The sequence below is a fragment of the Condylostylus longicornis genome, unplaced genomic scaffold (assembly GCF_029603195.1).
Source record: "Condylostylus longicornis isolate FDR11 unplaced genomic scaffold, ASM2960319v2 ptg000018l, whole genome shotgun sequence".
In the NCBI taxonomy this organism is placed as follows: domain Eukaryota; kingdom Metazoa; phylum Arthropoda; class Insecta; order Diptera; family Dolichopodidae; genus Condylostylus; species Condylostylus longicornis.
Window position 1 is genome coordinate 3,267,362 of NW_026577987.1, and position 21,451 is coordinate 3,288,812.

Here is a 21,451-nt window from a genome sequence, read left to right on the forward strand (position 1 = left end):
AGTTGTAGCTATACATGTTCGATTCTGTAAATCAAAATAAAATTCGGCAAGACAAAATTAACAAAAATACGTACGTGTATACACAAAGAACTTAAAGGTTCGGCGATATTATGTAACAATAATAAATAAAAGGAGTGAAAAAAAAAGTTAGAGTTGAATAAAAATTCTTTAAAAATTTTGAAAATTTGTAATCAGTCGCAATATGATTTTGTTTTTTTTTTGGTAAGAGTTCTATATGATTGCCTAAGTATAATTTGTACAAACATAAATGGAAAATTTCAATTTATTTCTAATGTTTGCAACAATACTGAGTACTACAATCTGCCTCTGGAATTTGAAATAAATTTTCATAAGGTTTAAAGTTAAAAAGAATCGCCGTTAATTAAGAGTTCAGTTTGACTAGAAATTAGTTGGACTTCTGAATTACTTCACAATACTTGAATTGGATGAAAAGATAATGCAAAAATGAAATAAAAATTTCCATTTTATCACAAAGTGCCAGAATTAAATCTAATTTTTTACCAATCAATTCGAAACGTTAAACAACAATTTTTAAATACTAAAAAAAGCTAATCAATAAATTTTCCTAAAGTAAAATAATTTCATTACAATATTTTTACACAATTAATGTGTAGAAATTTTAAACTTAATCGAATCTTATTTATTGACTTCACAGCTAATGATGGGGTTGGAATTTTGGCGATGAATGTTCTGAAAGAACGAAACAGATTTTGATAGCTTTCAAGTCATTGTGTTTTCTAAGAACAACTAAACGCGAGCGGTAAAACTTAAGATTAAACATAATATTATATTCTTTTCAAGATATAAGGATCACCTTTGTCCTTGTTCCTAAAAATGGTAAAACCAAAGCTTCTGGTTCCATCACAAGCAATAATGCCGCAAATTGCAAATTTGATTTTTTTTATCTCAATTAATATTATAAATATACGCTTTTGATTTGCATATAAAGTATGTAATTTAAGAGAAAAAACTCTCAACTAGCCAAAATTTAAACAAGAATTTAAAGAAGACAAGAAAATTGTTTTTAAAGGAGAAAATTCCTAAAATTTCTTTTTCTTTTCTAATCGTTCGACTCAATTTTTTTTAAATTTTCACAAATTCACCAAATGAAATTATTTATACATTTATCAATCCACTGGAAATTTTATACACGTGTACAAAGAAAAAAAAAGTTGGAAAACAAAATAATAAGGAAATCACGTACAACTCAACCCGCAATAAAAAATAAAAAGTTTTGCGTTTTTGTAAAAAAGGAAAAATTCTAACTTTTTTTTTATCAAGTATTTATTAAGTTCACTCTTTCACTGGCGGGGGTACACTTACCATTTAATGCACTTGCTTAATTTAATTGTTATTATTTTTTTACACGCAAAAAAAGACACATTTGTTTCTGCATACGAAAAACTTCTTGCAATGACGAAATTTTATCAATGGGAACAAATTTAGTACTTATATAATTTGATAATCATACAGGCCCGAAAAAATAACTTTCATAACAAATGTGGAAAGTTTAAGAAAATTTTCTACTAAAACGAAACACTAATTAAAGATACTGACTATATAAGACCGGGTCTTATGGTAAGGTCAAGTGTTATTGAATATTCTTTCTAGTTTTTCAGTTTTTCCACATTTTATATTAACTCATTATTACGGTCTAATTAAATTTTAACATATATCAGCACATGCATTTGCTCAGGAGTTTAGCCATAACTACCGTCGTCATAACGTTAATTCATATTTCTTACATTCCTAATTTAAAGAAACTCTAACTTAATGGTCAAAATTTACGGTTAATAAAACTAGTTAGCAAAAACTTTCATATTTTTTAATGAAAGGACATTTTATCGGCAGTATCTTACTTTTGCATAAATTTGAAAAGGTTAATAGTTTCGGAAAAGTAGTGTCCAAAATTAAAATTTTAAGGAAGAAAACTTAGTAATGGAGGGATACAATAAATTGTCAAAAATAGCATTTTTCTTATTTCGAAGGTCAACAAATCAAAAAGCCATTCTTTTCTAATTTTTTCTCAATTTTATATTGCATTTTAAGCAGCTACATTTAGAATTCAAAATGTTTAAACACGTTTTAAAAATTGCATATTTTTAGGTTATCAAAATATTATTAAACCCTTTTCAGTTTACCGTAACACTGAATATCTTTGAGATATTTCAATGTACAAATTATTTCAACCAAAAAATATCTAAAACCATTTAATCCATTAAAATTTAATAGAACTTTTGCAAAAATATACTTAGAATTTAAATTTGATTGCAATTTGTATTCTAATAAAAAATTTTATTTTTGTCCTAATCCACATCATAATTTATACCCGATTCTTGGATTTTTTAACCGGAATCCACATAGAACATAAAAAAATTAAATTGTATCTTAAAAAAAAAAAATAAAGAAGTAAAAAGAAATGAAAAATAAACAAAAAAAAAATTAGCAGAAATACAAGAATTCAATTTTTATGAAACGTCATATTTTTTTATATTGTTTGCTTTTAATTTTTAATTTTTGCTTTTCTTTTTTACTATATACATATACACATTAAGAAGATAAAGAGAAAATTATTTAACCACCACCACTACTACCATCATCGTCAATAATAATATTTTTCCTATATTATTAATATATGAAGTTGATCAAGAAACATGGTATAAATGCCACAAAGTAAAATGACATTTCAAATTTTAATCTTATGTTATACACATATGTATGTGCGTAATTATAAACAGATATACATTTATACATACTACAGATAAAATGACGAAAATGGAAAAGAATATTTTTAACTGACAATTTTCTTAATTTTAAATTGAAGGAAAAAAATTAAATAACCACAATAAAAACAAAACATCGCTAAGCAAAATTCAAGTATTATTCTCATTTTACTTTTTCCTCGCTGTCCTCTCTATGCCTTTTCTATGAGCTTGTTTTTGCTCTAAGTGTCTGTTTCTTTTTACAAAAAAACCAACATTTTTATGTTCCCTAATGTCCTTTTACTCCCATTCCAGTCTCTTATAAAAGAATTTGTAAAAAAAAGAGAAAAGAAAACATCCTGTGTCAGTTTTTCGTTCAGGACGCCAATGACATAAAGAAAGCAAATGGCAACTTTTTACAGTTATAATCATTAACAGTCGTCGTATAGTAAACGAAAACTGTAAAAAAAAAAAAAATTACTCATCATCATGGATTTTAGGGGTTTTCTTTATATTTTTTATTGCAACAAAATAAAATGGGTATATAGAAGAAGAAAACTGAGTTGCGACAAAATAAGAGAAAAACCAAAAAAGAAACTAAAGAAAAAAATAGAAAATTAAAAAGGAAAACAAAATTAACATTTTCTTTTTTCTCTTTTATTTTTTCTTATTTTTCATATTTTAAATGAAAAATTTTTCATACAAGATGGTAAAAAACAAATAAAAAACAAAAAGCATTTTAGTATAAAAACAAAAAATTTTAATGAGTACAGAAAATCTTAAGAAATTTTCAGAAAATTCTATGTTGAAAAATTGTAAGAAAGAGAAAGATATACCCAGAAGGATTAAAAAAAAGAAAAATATGAAGTTAAAATGAAAGGGAAATAAGTAATCAGGTAGACAGAGAACTAATGACAAAAAAAATTTACTAAAATTTTTTTTAAGAAAACTTTTAGTTCAAATAGTTCCCGTTATTCAAAATGTCTAATGTAGTAATTCACTGACTTTGTTAACGTTTTAGGATTCAATTGGATTTGAATGCGCCATTTTCCATCTACAAAACTGATGTTAAACTTTAAATCACCTAAATTTTTGTTCAAATACAAGCATTTCTTCTAAACGAATAAATAACACAATAAAAATATTCGTGTTTTTCAAATATTGCAGTAGATTATAAAAATGTGAATTTTTTAGACTGATTTACTGGTTGTCTGCCAAAAAACGTGGAGAAAATTACAAGCAAAAATACAAATCTTAATTTTGTTCTAGTTTATGGGAAAGTTTCTAATTTTATTTTCATTCTTTTTAGAAAAAAACTATATAATACGAGTGTAATAGAAAAGAAAGACTTTGGAACGGGTTAGAGACGGGTTAGAACGAAAAAAAGTTATACTTATGCCTACTTATTATAAATAACTGTAAACAATTCTTACAGTAACAACAGCCAGACCGACGATGTTGTTTGTGTACAATTTTTCATTTTAACCAAAATTTTAAAAATAAATGATAAATTCTACAAAAAAATACCTCAAAACAAAAAAACGAAACTAAAAATTTCAAATTTTATGAAAGGGGGGAAATTTTTTTCTTTTACATTTTCCTTGTTTTTGTTTTCACTTCTATTTCATTTTCTTTCAATTAAAAGTCATCTGGTGGACATGTCACAAAAGATGTCATGACAGAATTTTTTGTTTGTCTAAATTATTTTTGTATTTTTTTTTTGTTTTAATTTTTTTAACATAAAAAAATGAGCAACATTAATTGTGTATCCCTTACTCGTTCGACAAAGGCCTGTTTTACTTTTCGCATGCTTCATTTCTTTTGTTAAATTTTTATTTCACGAAATGATTTTTATACTGTTTACAGCAAAGAGAAAAACGAAAGTTACTTTAATTTTATTTTTTGTCGAAAACGAAAGCCGAATAGTAAAAACCTACGTGTACTTTAAAAGTAATTAAAATGAATTCAAAATATTTTAAAAATAATTTGTAATTTTTTAAATGTTTGGTTCAAATTTAAAGTGAAATCTTGACCACAATTTAATTCAAGGTAGTGAATTCTATAGGTCCAATTTTGAGACTTTTTTCGATCAATAAGATCTGAAAATATTTATATGTATTAAACTCGAATGATGCATAAATTTAACCTACATCATAATAATCTATTTTTAAAATATTTGACGTCTTAATACGCGAAATATTTGGATAAGTTTTAAAGCTACATAGTTAGCAATTACTTTAAATTTTCATTTTGTGTAAAAACTAGTGAAACATAATTAATTCAGAATTTCAATGATTCTGAATTTCGAATTTAAGATAATCTGCTTCTGGCGTTGTAATATTAATTTTCTTACCAATTTAATTTTTAATATGTTTAAAAATAAATTAACATTTATTGAGAAATATTTTTATTATACTATTAATATATTCAATTGCTTATGATATACTCAAATTTACTTGTATATTGTTTTTATGACTTTTATATATTTTTTATGAATTAAAACTATTTTTTAAATAATTTTAGAGCCATGAGAACAAAAAGAAGATTAGTATGTGTCTGTATGAATGAATACGCTTGCCCGTACTTAATTTCATACATTTTATTTCATAACTATAAACTTCCTAAAAACTATAGACATATAAATACAAAAAATTCATATTAACTTAATACTTGATATTAATTAAATATAAATTATTTTAATATTCATATTTATTTTAATATTATGTAATATTTACTTTACGAATTGATTCACTTATGAAAAATTAATTACATAATATAAGCAATAACAAATTCAATATTTTTATTTTCATATATCATTTGGAAATATGTATATACTTATATACATTATATAAATGTTTATTAATTAAGGATTTTATTAATACTAATTTTAAATTAATTTAATGTTCGAAAGGTAACAAGATTATTAATTTAAATTAAAAACTTTCTGATACAGTTTTTTTAATTAAACTACAAAATTAATTTTAAAAAATAATAAATTTAATTTTAAAAGCGGCAATTTTACTTTCTCCTATATTTTCTTTTTTTACTTTTCCACTACTAGGGGGAGTATAGGGCTGGTGCATGATACCATAGACTATAATCATGCCCCAGTTTTATTGCGTCACATAGTTTTAACTAGGTAGGTGACTAGCCTGCTGTAGTTCTCCTATATTTAAACATTGCATATTAGCGATGAAAATAAAGGTTTAGTGATGAAATAAATCAATGAATTTTATATAAGCCTGTAATCTAATTTAACTGTCATATTTGATTCTACGATAATATTTTAAGTCTTGAATTTTAAATTGTAAATCATGTATGAATAATACAGCAATTAACAAGTAAAAATTACTAACAATTTCCAAATAACATCAATTATAATATAAGTAACAAATATTTGTAGGTACAAATAAAAATTTAAAACATACGGGTAAAAAATTTAATATGAAAGTATTAACAAAATATTTATAAACTTTTAATCAAGTTATTTAATTATCGAATTTTTCCATTTTATTAAAAATTTGTTATTAAAAGCAAAATTCTATTAAATTAAAAACTCTATTGAAATAATAAGCATATAAGAAAAAATTTTGCTTATTTCAAAATTGTTTGTATGTACGAAACTTCGTATATATGTAATTCATCTACTTCTGAATGAAAGAAAAATCAAGAACTGCAAACACAAATTTCTAAAATCTAATCAAATATTTCTGGATAGAGTATATAGATGTAGTGACTGCGATGTTGCAATTTTAGGTTAATTTTAAAAATTCTGTAATTAATTTAAGTAAAAATTCTTAAATAGCATAACAACATAATAAATTTCATATAAAATTTCCCGTCGGCAATTAATTTTTAAAATTAATTAAAAAATTTCAAATTTTTAGAGATTATGGAAAAAAAATTTTCAGATTTTTCGGATTTTATTTTTAAAAATTATAATACAATTGCGATAAATCATTTCGTAACAACCATTCAATTCGAAAGAAAAAACTATTCCTCATTTTAAGTAAAAATTTCTTCATTGAAAATTATTTTTCATTTTGATCGCATTAAAATAATTACAATGAAAATTATCCGTAAATTACAAAATACTTGGATATAAAATGAAAAAAAAAACAACAACAAAATTAAATTTTTTATAATTATAAAAAAAAAATAAAAGTAAAAAAAAGTAAATTTTTTTTTAACTTTTTTACCGTCGCATTGTCCAATTTAGCTCATTTTAATTAAACGGAGAGAGAAAATTAAAGGGGTAGGTATATTTTTCGTTTTGTAACGAAAAAAAAACAACAGTTATTTGAATGCCACTATTTTTTATTACATTTTATTTTTCCATAAAAAAAAAACATTAATTTTTTTTTAACATTTTTCATAATTCACCTATATGTGTTTATATATGCTTTCATGTATTTTACATATACGCGATAAAACAGTAAAGAAAATTATTTTTGATGCCACCCACTCTTTATATTTTTTATTATTGTTTTTTTTTTTTTGCAATACAATATGTTTATACATACATATATTAGATATGTATATTACATATTAATTCACACTAATACATTCACATATCGTTAAAAAAATAAAATCCTCTTTTATTTCTCCCGTTTCGCATTATTCTATTTTTGTATATATACGAATACACATATTTACATTTTTCATACTTAAATTCCTATATAAGTATAAATAATATGCGTATTTTTATAATAACGATTTACGATATATGCGATATGTGTACATATATTTTACATCAAAGAATGTAAAAACATACGGCACATCACTTTCATACATACACATGCAATACAAATTATATGTGAAAAAAATAACTATATGACAACAATAGGAAAAGCAATTATGGGAAAATAACTTTTATTTTATTCTCAGTTACGATATAATATTTAAAATTATTTATATAATAACATATACATACACATATATATATGATTACATACTTACTTTTTAGTCAAAATATAATATTATATTGTTTTGTATGTAAAATAATCCGTAAGTGATTTTCTCAGTGTGTGCTTGATTATGAATAAGTAAAAAAATGTCATATTTGTGTATATGGAAAGTTTAACATTCTAATCTTGGTCACATTGAAATCAAGGACATCACACATAAATTTTGTTTATCATCAATTTATCCACATGGTTTGATTTTTTTATTTTCGCACATTTTTTTTTCTGTTTATTTACCCGTTATATTATGGTTAATACGTGCAACATAAAAAATATTACAACAAAAAGAATGCAATTTTTTCCATAATATTTTTTATAACACTTTTGAATTGTGAAAAATTCTCTCTAAATTATGGCGTATAGCATTTTATAATTGTTTTGGTTTTTCAATTACAATTTTTCTTATTAAATTTAAATTTTGAACACGTATTTTCAGTTTTTTGGAATAGTTTAGTGAATTTTTTTTTCTTATGTTTTTTTTTCTTTTCACAACACAAACTGACCTCAAATGTCCAGTCAGCCGTTTTTGATAATGTCCTTAAGTTGACTGAACGCGAAAATTTGTTTTTTGCCTTTGATCCTTTTGTAAAAATGTGCAAGAATCGACCGACCGTTTTTTTTCTCTTTTCTTACTTTCGTTTTTTTATAAATAGGTACTAAGGAAACAAAAAAGGAAAAAAACAGCAAAAACACAAACCAAAAACATAAAAAATATAAAAACAAGAAGGATTCATTCTAGTCTAGGTATTATTATATTATTATTTTTTATAAAAAAAAAATAAAACAAAAAAAAAATTAAAAAAAAAAGAAAATGAATGAAAAATTTTCAATTTTCTTACTTTATTTTAAGTTTTTTTTCCCATCGTTCTTTTGTATTGTTGCTTAATTTTTTTTTTTGTGTTTTCCTGTTTTTCTTTTTTTTTTATTATTTGTTCTTTAAAAGAACTTAATAGAAAAATTTCATTCTCTTTAAGAATTAATAATAGAGAAGAGGGTACGGTACGTATTTGAAATATTTTTCTAAAAAAAAAATATCTTCTTTTGGACCTTATAGTCTGTTGTACATACACAAAAAATATATATATAATATTAAGATTATATAAAAACATTAGAGGTATACGGACATCGCACATATAGTTTGAGGGCAATATTAAAGTATCCTATAAATATGCAAAATAAGAGGAGTGTTCCTTTCTTAGTATAATGTAATTAATATTGCCATATACAACTACACAACAAAGTATACTTATGTACGCAAATGTACACATATAAATTATTTTTTCTTTAATTAAAACAATATTTCGATTAAGCAGGGGAAACCGTACTGAAAAGGGGCTATATAGCTACACTATTTGCATTTGTATTTGTGTGTAGAGAATAAGAAGGCAATAAACACATTTGGATATCTTTTTTAAATAACGTTATAGTAATTGTATTTACAGTTATATTTATATTTTTTGTATGTGTTTATATATTATACTTAATTACTTTTACTTATCTGTTTTAGACTGAAAAATTATAAGATATTGGACTATTGTAACAAATATATAAAAATAAAATTCGTTTCATAAGCTCATTTAAAGTAAGTAAAAATAATTCAAATGTTAATATATGCAATCAAAGTAATGAAATGTGGGTAAAAATTATTATTTTCTATGAAATTTTATTCTTCTATGAAAGACATTATTTTTTATGAAATATCTTATATACTTATGTATAATATGTTGAAGAACTGAAAGAAAATATAATCACCTTATAAATTTGTACTTGTCCATTATGAATTCAATTGTTTTAAGTAAAAAGAAACCATAGCCCTATTAGTGGCAGTAAACAATGCAAAATTCAATAATATGATACTTTGCAACAAAACTTTAAAATTAAAATAAAAATTTGAAAAATAAATTTTTTGAACAAAATTTATTCTCTTACTTACCTAATTTTTGAAATTCAAACAAATTTAAAAACAAATTCCCATTAAAATTGTAGGGCCAGGTGGAAAAAATAGTAACAATTTTATATGAGTTCCGTGTGTAAAATCTTTATGTTTAATATAAGAAAGTTTTCTTGAAATTTCGATCAAAAATTTGACTTGCCTTGCTTGACATGTCTGTTCATACTTGAAATTTTGAAAATCTATAAGCTAGCGGTTTGATAAATATTTTAATTTTCCTCGTTTTAACCTTAAACTCATAAAAAATAAATCAAAAGTAGGAAACAGAAAATGTGAAAATTATTCCGCATGAGCTGTTCACTTTAAAAGGAAATAAAATACTTTAATTAAATTTGTTAAACAAAATAATTTTAAAACAACATTTATAATTAAAATATGTTTTATATTAAGAGTTTGAAATCGAATGAAATTTTTGGGATTATTTGAGCCTGATTTCTCAGAAATAAGTATTTTGTTGATATGTTGATTGGTACACGAAAATTTTTTAAGTATTGATGTCGGGGTTCAGGTAAAAGTATAAATTTAAAAAAAATGTTAGTTTTTTGTTAGATATCGAAGTGGAAATCGGGCTCGAAATCGAATTTGAAGTTTAAGGAAAGCTAAAGTCATATCAATTGTAAAACTCAAGGGTATATGAATACGCATATTTTGAGTCCGACTCCATCGCCCTCTGTTAAACATGGTTTATCGAATTATTGTTCTGCTCTGACGCAGAGGAGCTTTATATATACTGTTATAAATAAGATATCTTAAAAAGAATAGCATCTTTGTCTTAATAAAATTGCTACATTCTTACACTTTTTAATTCTCAGAAAAATTAATAAAAATTTAGCAGTTTTAGCAGAGGCATAATGCGGTAAACCTACATTATTTGTACTATAAATGTTAACAATGTAATAGTATTTCTCACGAGTTCCTTAAACCTTGTTGAAGAAATGCAATATAAAAGCCATACAACAAATGTTCAAATTGCCTCACATACTTACATATATGAAATTTTAACAAAATTGTAAAAATCAAATTTATTACTGATTCAACTAAATAGTTGAAAGTTAAAACCTTACAACAATTAGTTTTTGTTAATTTGTTCATTATTTTAAAGGAACGATATTTTCACAAAAATTTTGCAAATAAATGATCTCAAATCAAAAAATGTATTTAATTATTTCATTTTGTGATGCATACCAATTATTTAAATTATAAATTTTATTGATATTTTTACTTTCCCCATATGCATAGTTTATTTTAAATGTTAAAAAGAAATTAAAACAATTTCTCTTATTCATTATACTCATATACTAATATATGTTTGCATATATGTATATGACATTACATAAGTATATATACTTATAAATAAAATCACTTATGCACACTTATAAACAAAACTATTTTTTCATTAAATATACGATCTAAAAATAAATATACGTGCAACGAACATTAGTTTAACGTAAAATAAATATGTCACATGCTCACATCTCAACAGAATTCACGATACAGAAAAAGGAAAACAAATCTTTCGTTACTACAAGCATGCGCAAAAATTCTCTTTAAACTCGTAAATAAAATTTTCTCTCTTTAATAATTACTTATTTCTATTTTCTAGAGAAGGATTTTATTGTTATAAAAAAAAGTTGAACTAGCATTAAAGCGTTAACCTATTCTTGAAAGTCATCAACCCTCGGACTTAGAGGATAAATATTATTAATAACAAAAAAAGAGGAACAAAATAAAAAAAGGAACAGAAAACATTTTTAAATTTTCATTGAAAAAGAGTAATTTATAAAAATTTTCCTTTCAAGGGAAAAACAATAACAATGAAAAATAAAATAAGAAATTTATACATACATGAGTAGCGCAAGGTCCTTTTTTTCTAATTTAATTGTAATATGAATTTTATTGTTTATTGACTTTTTTTAATTCAAAATGAAAAAACAAAAAGTGATGCCTATGTTATTATAAAACTTCTTATTTAATGCAATAAAAAAAAATTCGTTTAAAGACATGTGTGGACAAACAAAATAAGAACAGTTAATTTTTTTTTGTTATTTTTAATGGCATGCATGTATAGGTTATTTATTTTTTACACATATTGACTACCCAAAATACTGAACAAGATACCCTTCGTTTTCCTATAGTTTAGTTTACACCACTATTTTGTGTAAATTTTAAAAATTAAAATCTACTCAGCTTCATTTATTTATTTAATCTCTTCAATTATAAAGTAGACGAGTAACTCATTTTTATTTCCGTACAGCCGGATTTACGCACTTTCTCTACAATTTTATTTACAATACCCTTTCTGTTTTAATCCTTTAGAACTAATTATAGAGTATCCTTTCTGTTTTATTTTTTTTATTTATCGTTTTTTATTACTTGGAGAAAAACAACTGATCTAGAAATAAAATAAAATCTTCCTTTATAATATTGAAATTTGTTAAAATTAATCAGACACGTAACCAAAACTTTGTTAATTAATATTAATATCAAATAATATTAATATACGTAATTATAAACAAAATATTAAATATTATTTTAATTTCCACATGCATGCAAAATAAATAAATTTAAACAAAAATCAACCAAAACAAATGAGAAAAATCAGAAAGAGAATACACTGTGAGAGAAAAAAATTCTATATGAAAAAACAGCATAATCTCTAAGCTTAGTTGAAGAACGGATCGATGCAAATATTTACGATATAAAACATAAAAAAGGAAACATCAAAACAAAATATTACAAAAACATATAACACACATATGATATGAAGTAACTGAAAAGGATTCCACATTGTATTCCTTGATTTGTATCTTTCCCGTTTTTTATATTTTTCTGTATCCTTTCATCAATATCGAAATGAACAGTACATATGTATATAAAATCATATTATTATTCGAATGAAATACACATACCAATGTAGTATGTTGTCATACTTTTTATTTTTATTTTTTTTTCACAATTTTATCGACAAAATTTCAAATATTATTAATATATCTACAATGTATAAATATGTTATATACACACATGTATATAAATTTTTTCTGTACGTCATTGTATGAGTGTATTTTCAATATTAAGCTTTTTTTTTATTTTCTTATTCTTTTTTTTTCTCATATTTTGTGTCATAAAAGTATGTGAATTTGTACACATATATCAACTTGGTTGGTTAGTCAAAATATAATAAAAATGAAAACATAATAAGAAAAATATTGTTAAAAAAACAAGTGCAAATAAAGTAAGAACACACACACAACACTCTAATATCATATCATACACACAAGAGAGAGATATAAGAAAAAAGGGACAAAAATAAAACGATACACACATATTATAAGAGCATATAAGTAAAAATGTATAAGAAGAATATTATAAAAAACGAAATAAACAAGCAAAACAAAACATAAAAAAAGACAATATATATATATATATATCTATATATACATATATATTTACATCCATACATACGTTTATAGGCATAAACATATAAGGACTCACACAAGTCTTTTTTATCCCTTTTTCAAAAAAATGTTTTGTTTCTTTTTTCTTCCTTTTTTGTAAAAAGCAGAGTTGCAACTACGATATGAATAAAATAATTCAATATATTTATTTATATACAAATATATAATAAGTATGTATATGCATACAAATTAACATTATACGAAAAATGAAACGGTTACGAGTTTTTTTAATTTTTTTTTATTTTTCAAACATACATACATACATATATATATATGTGCATATAAATATACGATATGGAATACATTATTTTTCATATCACAAATCTTACACGATATGAATACGAGCTTACGAATATTGTGTAAATTATGTATAGCAAAATAACGAAAATAATAAAAAAAAAAAACGAAATAATAAAAGCGAAAAAGAGAAAAAGAGAGAAATGTGGTAAGAAAAATAATAAAACGGATCTCGTTTGTTGTCTTTTTTGTTTTCTTTTTCTTTATTTTTGTTTTGTTTTAAATATCCTTTAAGTTTTCAATATTCATCCATACATACATACATACATGAATATTATTTTGTTGTTCTTTAACTGTTGTTGATTATATTTGACTTAATTCTCATTTTTTTTTCATATTATTGTTTATATATATTGTTGTTGTTGCTATTTATATATTGTTGTCAGTTTTACTTGATTTTCTCTTTTCGTTTTAATATCGTGTAAATCCAAAAAAAATAAACAAAACGAAACGAAAAAATTATTTTCTTAAAATTTTATTCGAAAATATTATGTTAATACAAATATACATACTTATATGATGAGTATGTACATACATTCATACATGTACATTAATAAAAAATTTTCCACATATACATACATATTATGAAAAATATTGGGAAAAAAGGACTTACTTTTCTTTTGCGTACATTTTTTTGAATCCTTTTAACTGGATATACTCATATATATATATATATATATGAGCCATATGCATGAATTTATATATATGTACAGCTACACCTAATGTGTACATTAATGTATCTCTTGCTCTATATATGCATATTCTAAATATGAAAAAATAAAATAAGAAAAAAAAATTAAAATTAATAAAAAACAGTTTTTTTTTTGTTGACTTGGAGGATGGTGAATATTTGATTGCCGCTTCTCCTGCCGTTTCTGCTATTACTTTTATTCTATAATATTGTTGGTGCTGCCACCACACCGTCATATTATAAAATATTCGATATATCTTATTATAAGAAAACAATAATATAAAAAATTTCTCTCATATAATAAAAAATACTTAATATATACGTATATATACGTATTTATATTGTATGTGTTGGGATGTTTAAATTATACGAATACGACGATTTTGTTTTTCTCTTCTTGTTCAATATTTTTTTTTTGTTTTTGTTTCTCTTGTTATTTTTTTTTTTACCCCGTACGTTACATGCTATACTTTTATTCTGAAAAAATAAATTTCTATATATGTTTGTTATTTTATTTTCTATATATTATTCCCGTATATCGCATATGATGTATTGTGTGTATAATACGAAGGATACATACATATTTTGTGAATGATGAGAAAACATAACAAGTCAAAATAATAACAATAATAATAATAATGGCAAAAAAAGAAGAACAACAAAATAAAAATTAAAAAAAAAAGAATACATTCATTTAAATATATACAATATGTGTATATATGTATGTGATAAAGAATGTACAATATATGTGAAAATTATTTTATACTCAAAAAAATGTTGATGTGATATTTGTGTATTTTCTTCTGTTCCTTTTCTAGAAATAATCAACATAAAAAAAAAGGAATAAGATAAGTTCAGTTAGTTAAAGTCAGTCATACGACACATACGTGTATAATTTTTTCGTTTTGTTTTTTTATTTTCTCTATATACATACATATATATATATTTATATATATGATATTGATATATACATACATATATGTTCATATACGAGATATATTTATATATGAACGTGTGTAATTAGTATCAATCATACTCGCATAATATCGGTATCTTGTATTTTTTTTTTGAAATTATTTTCAAATATACATACGTAAATACATACTATATTGCTTCTATATTGAATATATTATTATGCATTATGCATATACATATGATATGATAAGTATGTATATCTATAAACATATATTTAGGTGTACATAAAACATATGTGTATATGTGTAAGAAAAAAAGGATATACACATGTATGATAAAAAAAAATTGAATATGAATTGTAACGGTTTAAATATTAAATATAGAAAAAATTAAAACACATTTGTGATGTTACCGTTATTATGAAACGTATATTTTTCGGTTATAAAGAAAGAAAGAAATATTTTTTTTCCTATAATTGAAAATCTTTAAGTAAATGAAATTGGATAAAATAGAAAAAAAAATAATAAATAAAATCGGGAAATATTGCAGTGCATCCATTTTTATTTATGTACAATTTGTGTTGCAAATAATTTAAATTATTTATATATATATATATATATCTACATACCTAAATATACACATACATTACATACTAAAATTGTAATTTATTAATAATTTTTGAAATAAGTAAATAATTTCTTTCATTAATAATTAAAATTAATTTTAAAAAAATTAAATTGGAAATGCAATCAAAAATTAAAAATAAAATTATTAATTAAAAAAAATTTATAGAAATTTTAAGAATTTAATCTTGGAAAATGACATATTTTTAATGTGAAAATTAATTACACAATATTTATAAACGCAATTATTTTTTTATTATAAAATTGAAAGAAAAAAAAATTATTAAATTTAAATGAAATGAGTACAAAAGGAATTAAATAAAACTTAAGAAAGTATAATTAAGTGAAAAATATTGAATTTTAATATTAATATCAGTAAAATTTTAATCTTAGTATAAAAAAAAATAGTAATTAAGATTTAATTAGGATTATTAAGTAAAACGCGTGTATAATAATCAATAATGTTTGAATTAAAAAAAAATTTAATTTAATTCTAAAATCTAATAATTTTCATATAGTGTAACGAAAACAATTTTCAAGTGTGAGAGGGCCTTCTTAATTTTTTTTTTAAAAAAATATTATTAAAAATTTTATTGTTAACTAAAAGACAAATTAAAATATTTTTTGTAGAGTTTTTGAGAATTTTCTAGAATACCAAAAAAAAATTTTTAATTTATTGCTGTTTTTTTTTTAATAGAAAAAATAATATACTTTTTAACTTTAGAAAATTTAATTTTATGTTAAATTTAAATTATTCTTGATTCAATCTAAATTTTGCAAATAAATATTTTTTTTTATTATCTTCATTTTTTATAAAATTTTTTTTTATATTTCTCATAGTTTTCGATTCTGCCATTTGTTCCAAAAAAAAAAAATATTCGATTATAATTTTAAAAGCAGTGCCAAAATTCGAACCATTAATTGTTCGAATATTTTGTTTCTTTGATATTATAACAAAGTTAAATTTATAGATAATGTTTTTAATATTATTTATAATTAGTTAATAAAGTTAAATCTATTTAATTTGAATTAAACTAATTAAATATCTTATAATAAATAAATTTAAATGAAAATGATAATTCTTATATTTATTATATAAGTGCTCTTGATTAAATTCGATATTAAAGAGTAAAAATCAATTTTTTTTAAAATGTAGTTTTGCATAAATTTCCATACAATATTTACAAACAGAAATATTTTATTTTAAAATATAAACATAAATTTGGCCGGTATGAGTAAATCAACTATTAAAAATAAAACTAAAATCTTTTACAATAGGCAACTTATACACAAACTAAAAATTCAAATAAATTAGGTGCAATAATGTGATAAAATTGTTATCACATTTATCAGCTATAATATAGATGAAATTAAATTTTTTGGATCATATATTCCTCAATCAAATGTTTTATGAAATTTTAAAATAGTTGATTCCTCAATAATGTTATCACTTACTTACATCTTCAATATTGGTAAAATTTTAATTATTTTTGCAGCAACTTACAATTTTTGTGCTTACCATATCTTATTATATTAATTTAATTACAAATTCAAAACAAAATCAAAAATTCACTTAACCTGATTTCGGAAAATTTAAATTAATTTAAGGCAAAAAATTATAAAAATTACACATCTATTTCTAAATTTTGAATTTTTCCTTCGTTCTCTACTAAATTTAAAAGAAAGGAAAAAAATCATTTTTATAAGTTACATTAAAAACAATAAAATCAGATTGATGAAGATGAAAATTTGTGTTATTAAATTTAAAATATTTTAATTAACTAAGTGAAATTCCCATCATTCTATCTCCTGGAGAAAAAAAAGTTTTTTAGCAAAAGCGTTGTGTTTGTAACTAACATTTTGACGAAAAACGAGCCTTTCGGATAGAACACCATTAAATTTTTTTATGTTTTCAACTATGATTACTCTTATAGCTAGAAACTTAATAGAAGACCAGATTGAAAGTGCACATAGGAGATAAGTAACAAAAAAATTAATAATTTTACCATTTGTCAATGAAAAATGTGTCACAATGCAAATGTAAGTTAACCCCTTTGTGGTAAGTTAACCACTTACATCTTCATTTCCTATTTCTTTTAAAAGGTTCCTTTATTTATGCTTACCAAATATTGAATTCAGTAAATTATCTATTATTCTTAATTTTCATACATTTAAATCGAAAACGAAAAATTTTGTACATATATCATTTTTAATTAAAATTAAAGCCACTAAAACCATTTAAATTATTTTTGTAACAGATTAAAATTTTTGTTTTTACTTGTAAATATCAGAAAAAATTTTTAATTCTTCATTTAAAATTCGAATTTTAATACCTATACGAAAGTAAATAATCCGTATTATGTATTTGGTTTACCTTTTATTTTTCTAATCTTTATTTACAACGTTCTGAATATGCACGAACGAAATTCCATGCACCTGAAATTAAATCTCAAATATTTAAAGAAAACTAAAATATAAAATTACTTATACTAACAAAAATACCAAAAAAATACCTACATGTCTACATGTTATAATCATTTGAATGAACATTAAACATAGGCAATATCTTTTTCACATAAGTATAAAAATTTGATTTACTAGTTAAATAGTTCCTTTTATTTTATCCAAATATTTTTACTTAGAAAGAGAATCTAGAATATTTAAAAAAGGATCTCACATTATTCTATTGCACTATTTTTCTTTTTTATTGTTATAAGTATATATGTAGTTTTACAATTTGCATATATCCTTTTGTAATTTTTATAACCACTCATTCACATAACGTACATATATATATACATGTGTATGTGTATATAATATGTGTGTTTAAGAGCATGTGTTTCAAGCTATTGTGTCGCCAAGATTTAATTGCCATTTTTCTTGCTTTTTTTTTGAAAAATTTAAACTACAACAATAAATTTAAGGACAATAAAAGAATATATTAAAAAAACTATATATAAATAAAAGAACTTGTCTAACCTGTCCATAATTAGTTATAAGGAATTCACGTATAGCAATTATATTCGCAGGTTGTTTACACATGTAATATATGACATTTTCCAAGAAGAAAAAAAAATTATTGCTCCTTTATTTAAAACAAAAAATAAAAAAAAATTCGAAGAAATTTATTAACTTATTTCTTTGTACTTGTTTTTTTTTGTAATTCACAGGATTTTAAATATCAGTGATAATGTTTAATAGTTTTAAAATCGTACTTCTTAAAAAAGTTGCTACAAAACTATTCGATTTGGATTTTAATTAAAAAAAAAAGAAAATTAATTAAAATGTGAAATTGTAAAAATTTTTATTATTCATTATTTAAAATTGCAAATTTGAAAAAAAACAAAACCAACAAAAAATTTTAAACATTAATTATAGATCTTAAACTTAATCTAGTGTTAAAAAAAAGAAATTAAACGAAAGAAAATGAATAATTTCTGCAATAAATTGAAGGAAAATTTATAAAAAAAAAATATTAAAGTTTTTATTGAAAAATTTTAATTGCAATTTAATTTTAGAAAAATAATTGTGAAAATTGTGAATAAAATAATGAATTTTTTATAATCAATACTCTTATACATATATACCGCTATATATATACATATATTCATAGATTCAGTTTATTTCTAAGGATATTTAAAAATAGAAAAAAAAACGAGAAAGCGGTAAGCACAACTGCCAACATTTAAAGGTAAATTTAACATTTTTCGAAATTTCATCATTCGACATTTTGTTAAAAATTTAATATTCAAAATTTATGGTTTGGCAATAGTATGCATAGGAGACAAGATGCAGAAATTCTGAAGTTTTGTCAACTATGAGTAAATTTATTGTCATTTCAATTTCTGAGTGTTAAATGTCATATTTATTCTAGAAAAATTTTTTAAGTTGAATCATTTTTGTTATTAATCTTATGATTGTACAAAAACATTGTCGTTTTTTGTGATATTTTGTAAAAATTTCGTATAAACAATTTTAGATTTAATACATAAATTGACAGGCATCTAAATTAGAGAAAATTGAAAATCTAAATTACATAGAAAAAGAACATTAGAATGCAAAAACAAAAACTCTTTTTTTTAGCCATTATTTCCTTAAAACTATACAAAACTTTATTCTCAGACAAACCTTCATAGGTCAAAAGTGGTAGCAATAATAAATTAAATAAGCACCACAAATTTTTTCTGTGCGTTTTTAAAGAATGTAAGCAAAATCTGTTTATTTGTTTATTCTTATCTGTCTACCTGCTTGTTTACAAAATTTTGCATACTACTTAATAGAAATACTTCCAAACTTGCAAGGACAAGTGAATTCATTACCATATAAATGTAAGTATATTAAACAAAAAATAATAAAAAGTATGCAATATACTTCCTCTGCACCCTATTCCAGAGTGTTTCAGGTACTTTAAACTGAACTAACAACTGTATTATACTCAAGCACTGGCAAAAGTGAAAAATTCTTAAGGGGGTTAAAATGTCCTCTGTTAAGAAATAAAAATTTAAACAAAATAACAATTTTGGGCAATTGAATTGATTCTTTAAATAGATGACGGATATAAGTATATGTATATGTACACAAATTAATTCAAAGATTTGTTTGAAATATTTGATTGGAGTCTGATTTGCTTTTCAATCAAAAAGAGGCTTGTGACTCTAAACTTTCTTGAAAAATCCCAAACTTTCTCCAGTTATTTGATAATTCATTTACTAATATAATTTAATTTTGTTTGAATTTAAATTTGCTGTGATTTAAAAATTCCTCAACCTCATACATTTCTTCTATTCTTTGAGTTTCATTTAACTAGCAGCATTAATACATAATAAAATAATAAAATCTTATTACGGTAAATATAACTTACCATCTGCTCAATCCACAAGTATAATGTGATTCAGGTGGAAAAAATATCAACTATAGGCATTTGTATTTCAACAAAATACAAGTTGCAGTTATTGTTGTTATAAATAAGTTTTAGCTACCATGTACTGTACTTTACATAAATGCATTTTTACTTCAAACTAAAATACCTATGTTATCTACACACAAGTACTGATAATACACTCTTCTTAGCATATGTAAAAGTAAATAAGCTGGCTTAGTTTCTTACTGTGCTCGCCCTAATTTTTGAGCGAAACCCTTCTGATATCAAAACTAATTCCAACAATAGGCTTATTAATACATTTTAATGTATACTAAATAGTTCAATTTTACTTAGTCAAATTAAAATATGTATATAAATACACACATATATAAAATTTAATATTCAAATAATAATATGATTAAATTCATCTAAAATTAAAAGCACCGACGTTCAATTTTTTATCAACTATTACATGCAATTACTAGACCAACTTGAATTGTTTTCTGAAATGCGGCTTTAAATCCCGAAATTCTTAGTTACTTTTACGATTATGTGTCCAAATGTTCAATATCATGAACTTGAAATAAATCTACTCACACCGATCTGAATTCCAATTATTCGTTGCAATATTTTAGAAGTTTTAAGAAATTAACATTATTATTTTCTTTATTAGATCAAATTTTTTTCCCGACACATAAAAAATCACATTAAGTTTGCAAAATTTCTTTATTTTCATCAACAAATTTAACAATAATTTCAATTTTTGAACATTAGTTACTAGTAATGAAAATTAGACCAAAAATAACATTCAATCCTTTAGTATAAATCGATAGGAAAAATTTTAATGTCAACTTAAACTGACCATTGATATAGGAAAAAATCAATTTTTTCAAAAAAAAAAAAAACGAAAAAAAGTTTACAGAAAATTTAATGATACAAAAGATAATGGAGCCAAAAGATGAGCTAAAAAA

General features: G+C 22.5%; 1 protein-coding gene across 2 annotated transcripts in view; it reads left to right on the forward strand.

Annotated features, from left to right (window-relative positions):
* LOC129606329 (protein jim lovell) overlaps positions 1–21,451 on the forward strand; it is a 79,377-nt gene that overhangs the window by 28,614 nt on the left and 29,312 nt on the right. The window contains exon 1 of one of the 2 annotated variants that reach the window (XM_055516593.1): positions 19,221–19,310. The exons of the other annotated variant lie outside the window; for it this stretch is intronic. The gene's annotated coding sequence lies outside the window, so the exon portion shown is untranslated. Of the gene's footprint in view, positions 1–19,220; positions 19,311–21,451 lie in introns of those variants that run through there. 2 annotated transcript variants of the gene reach the window in all.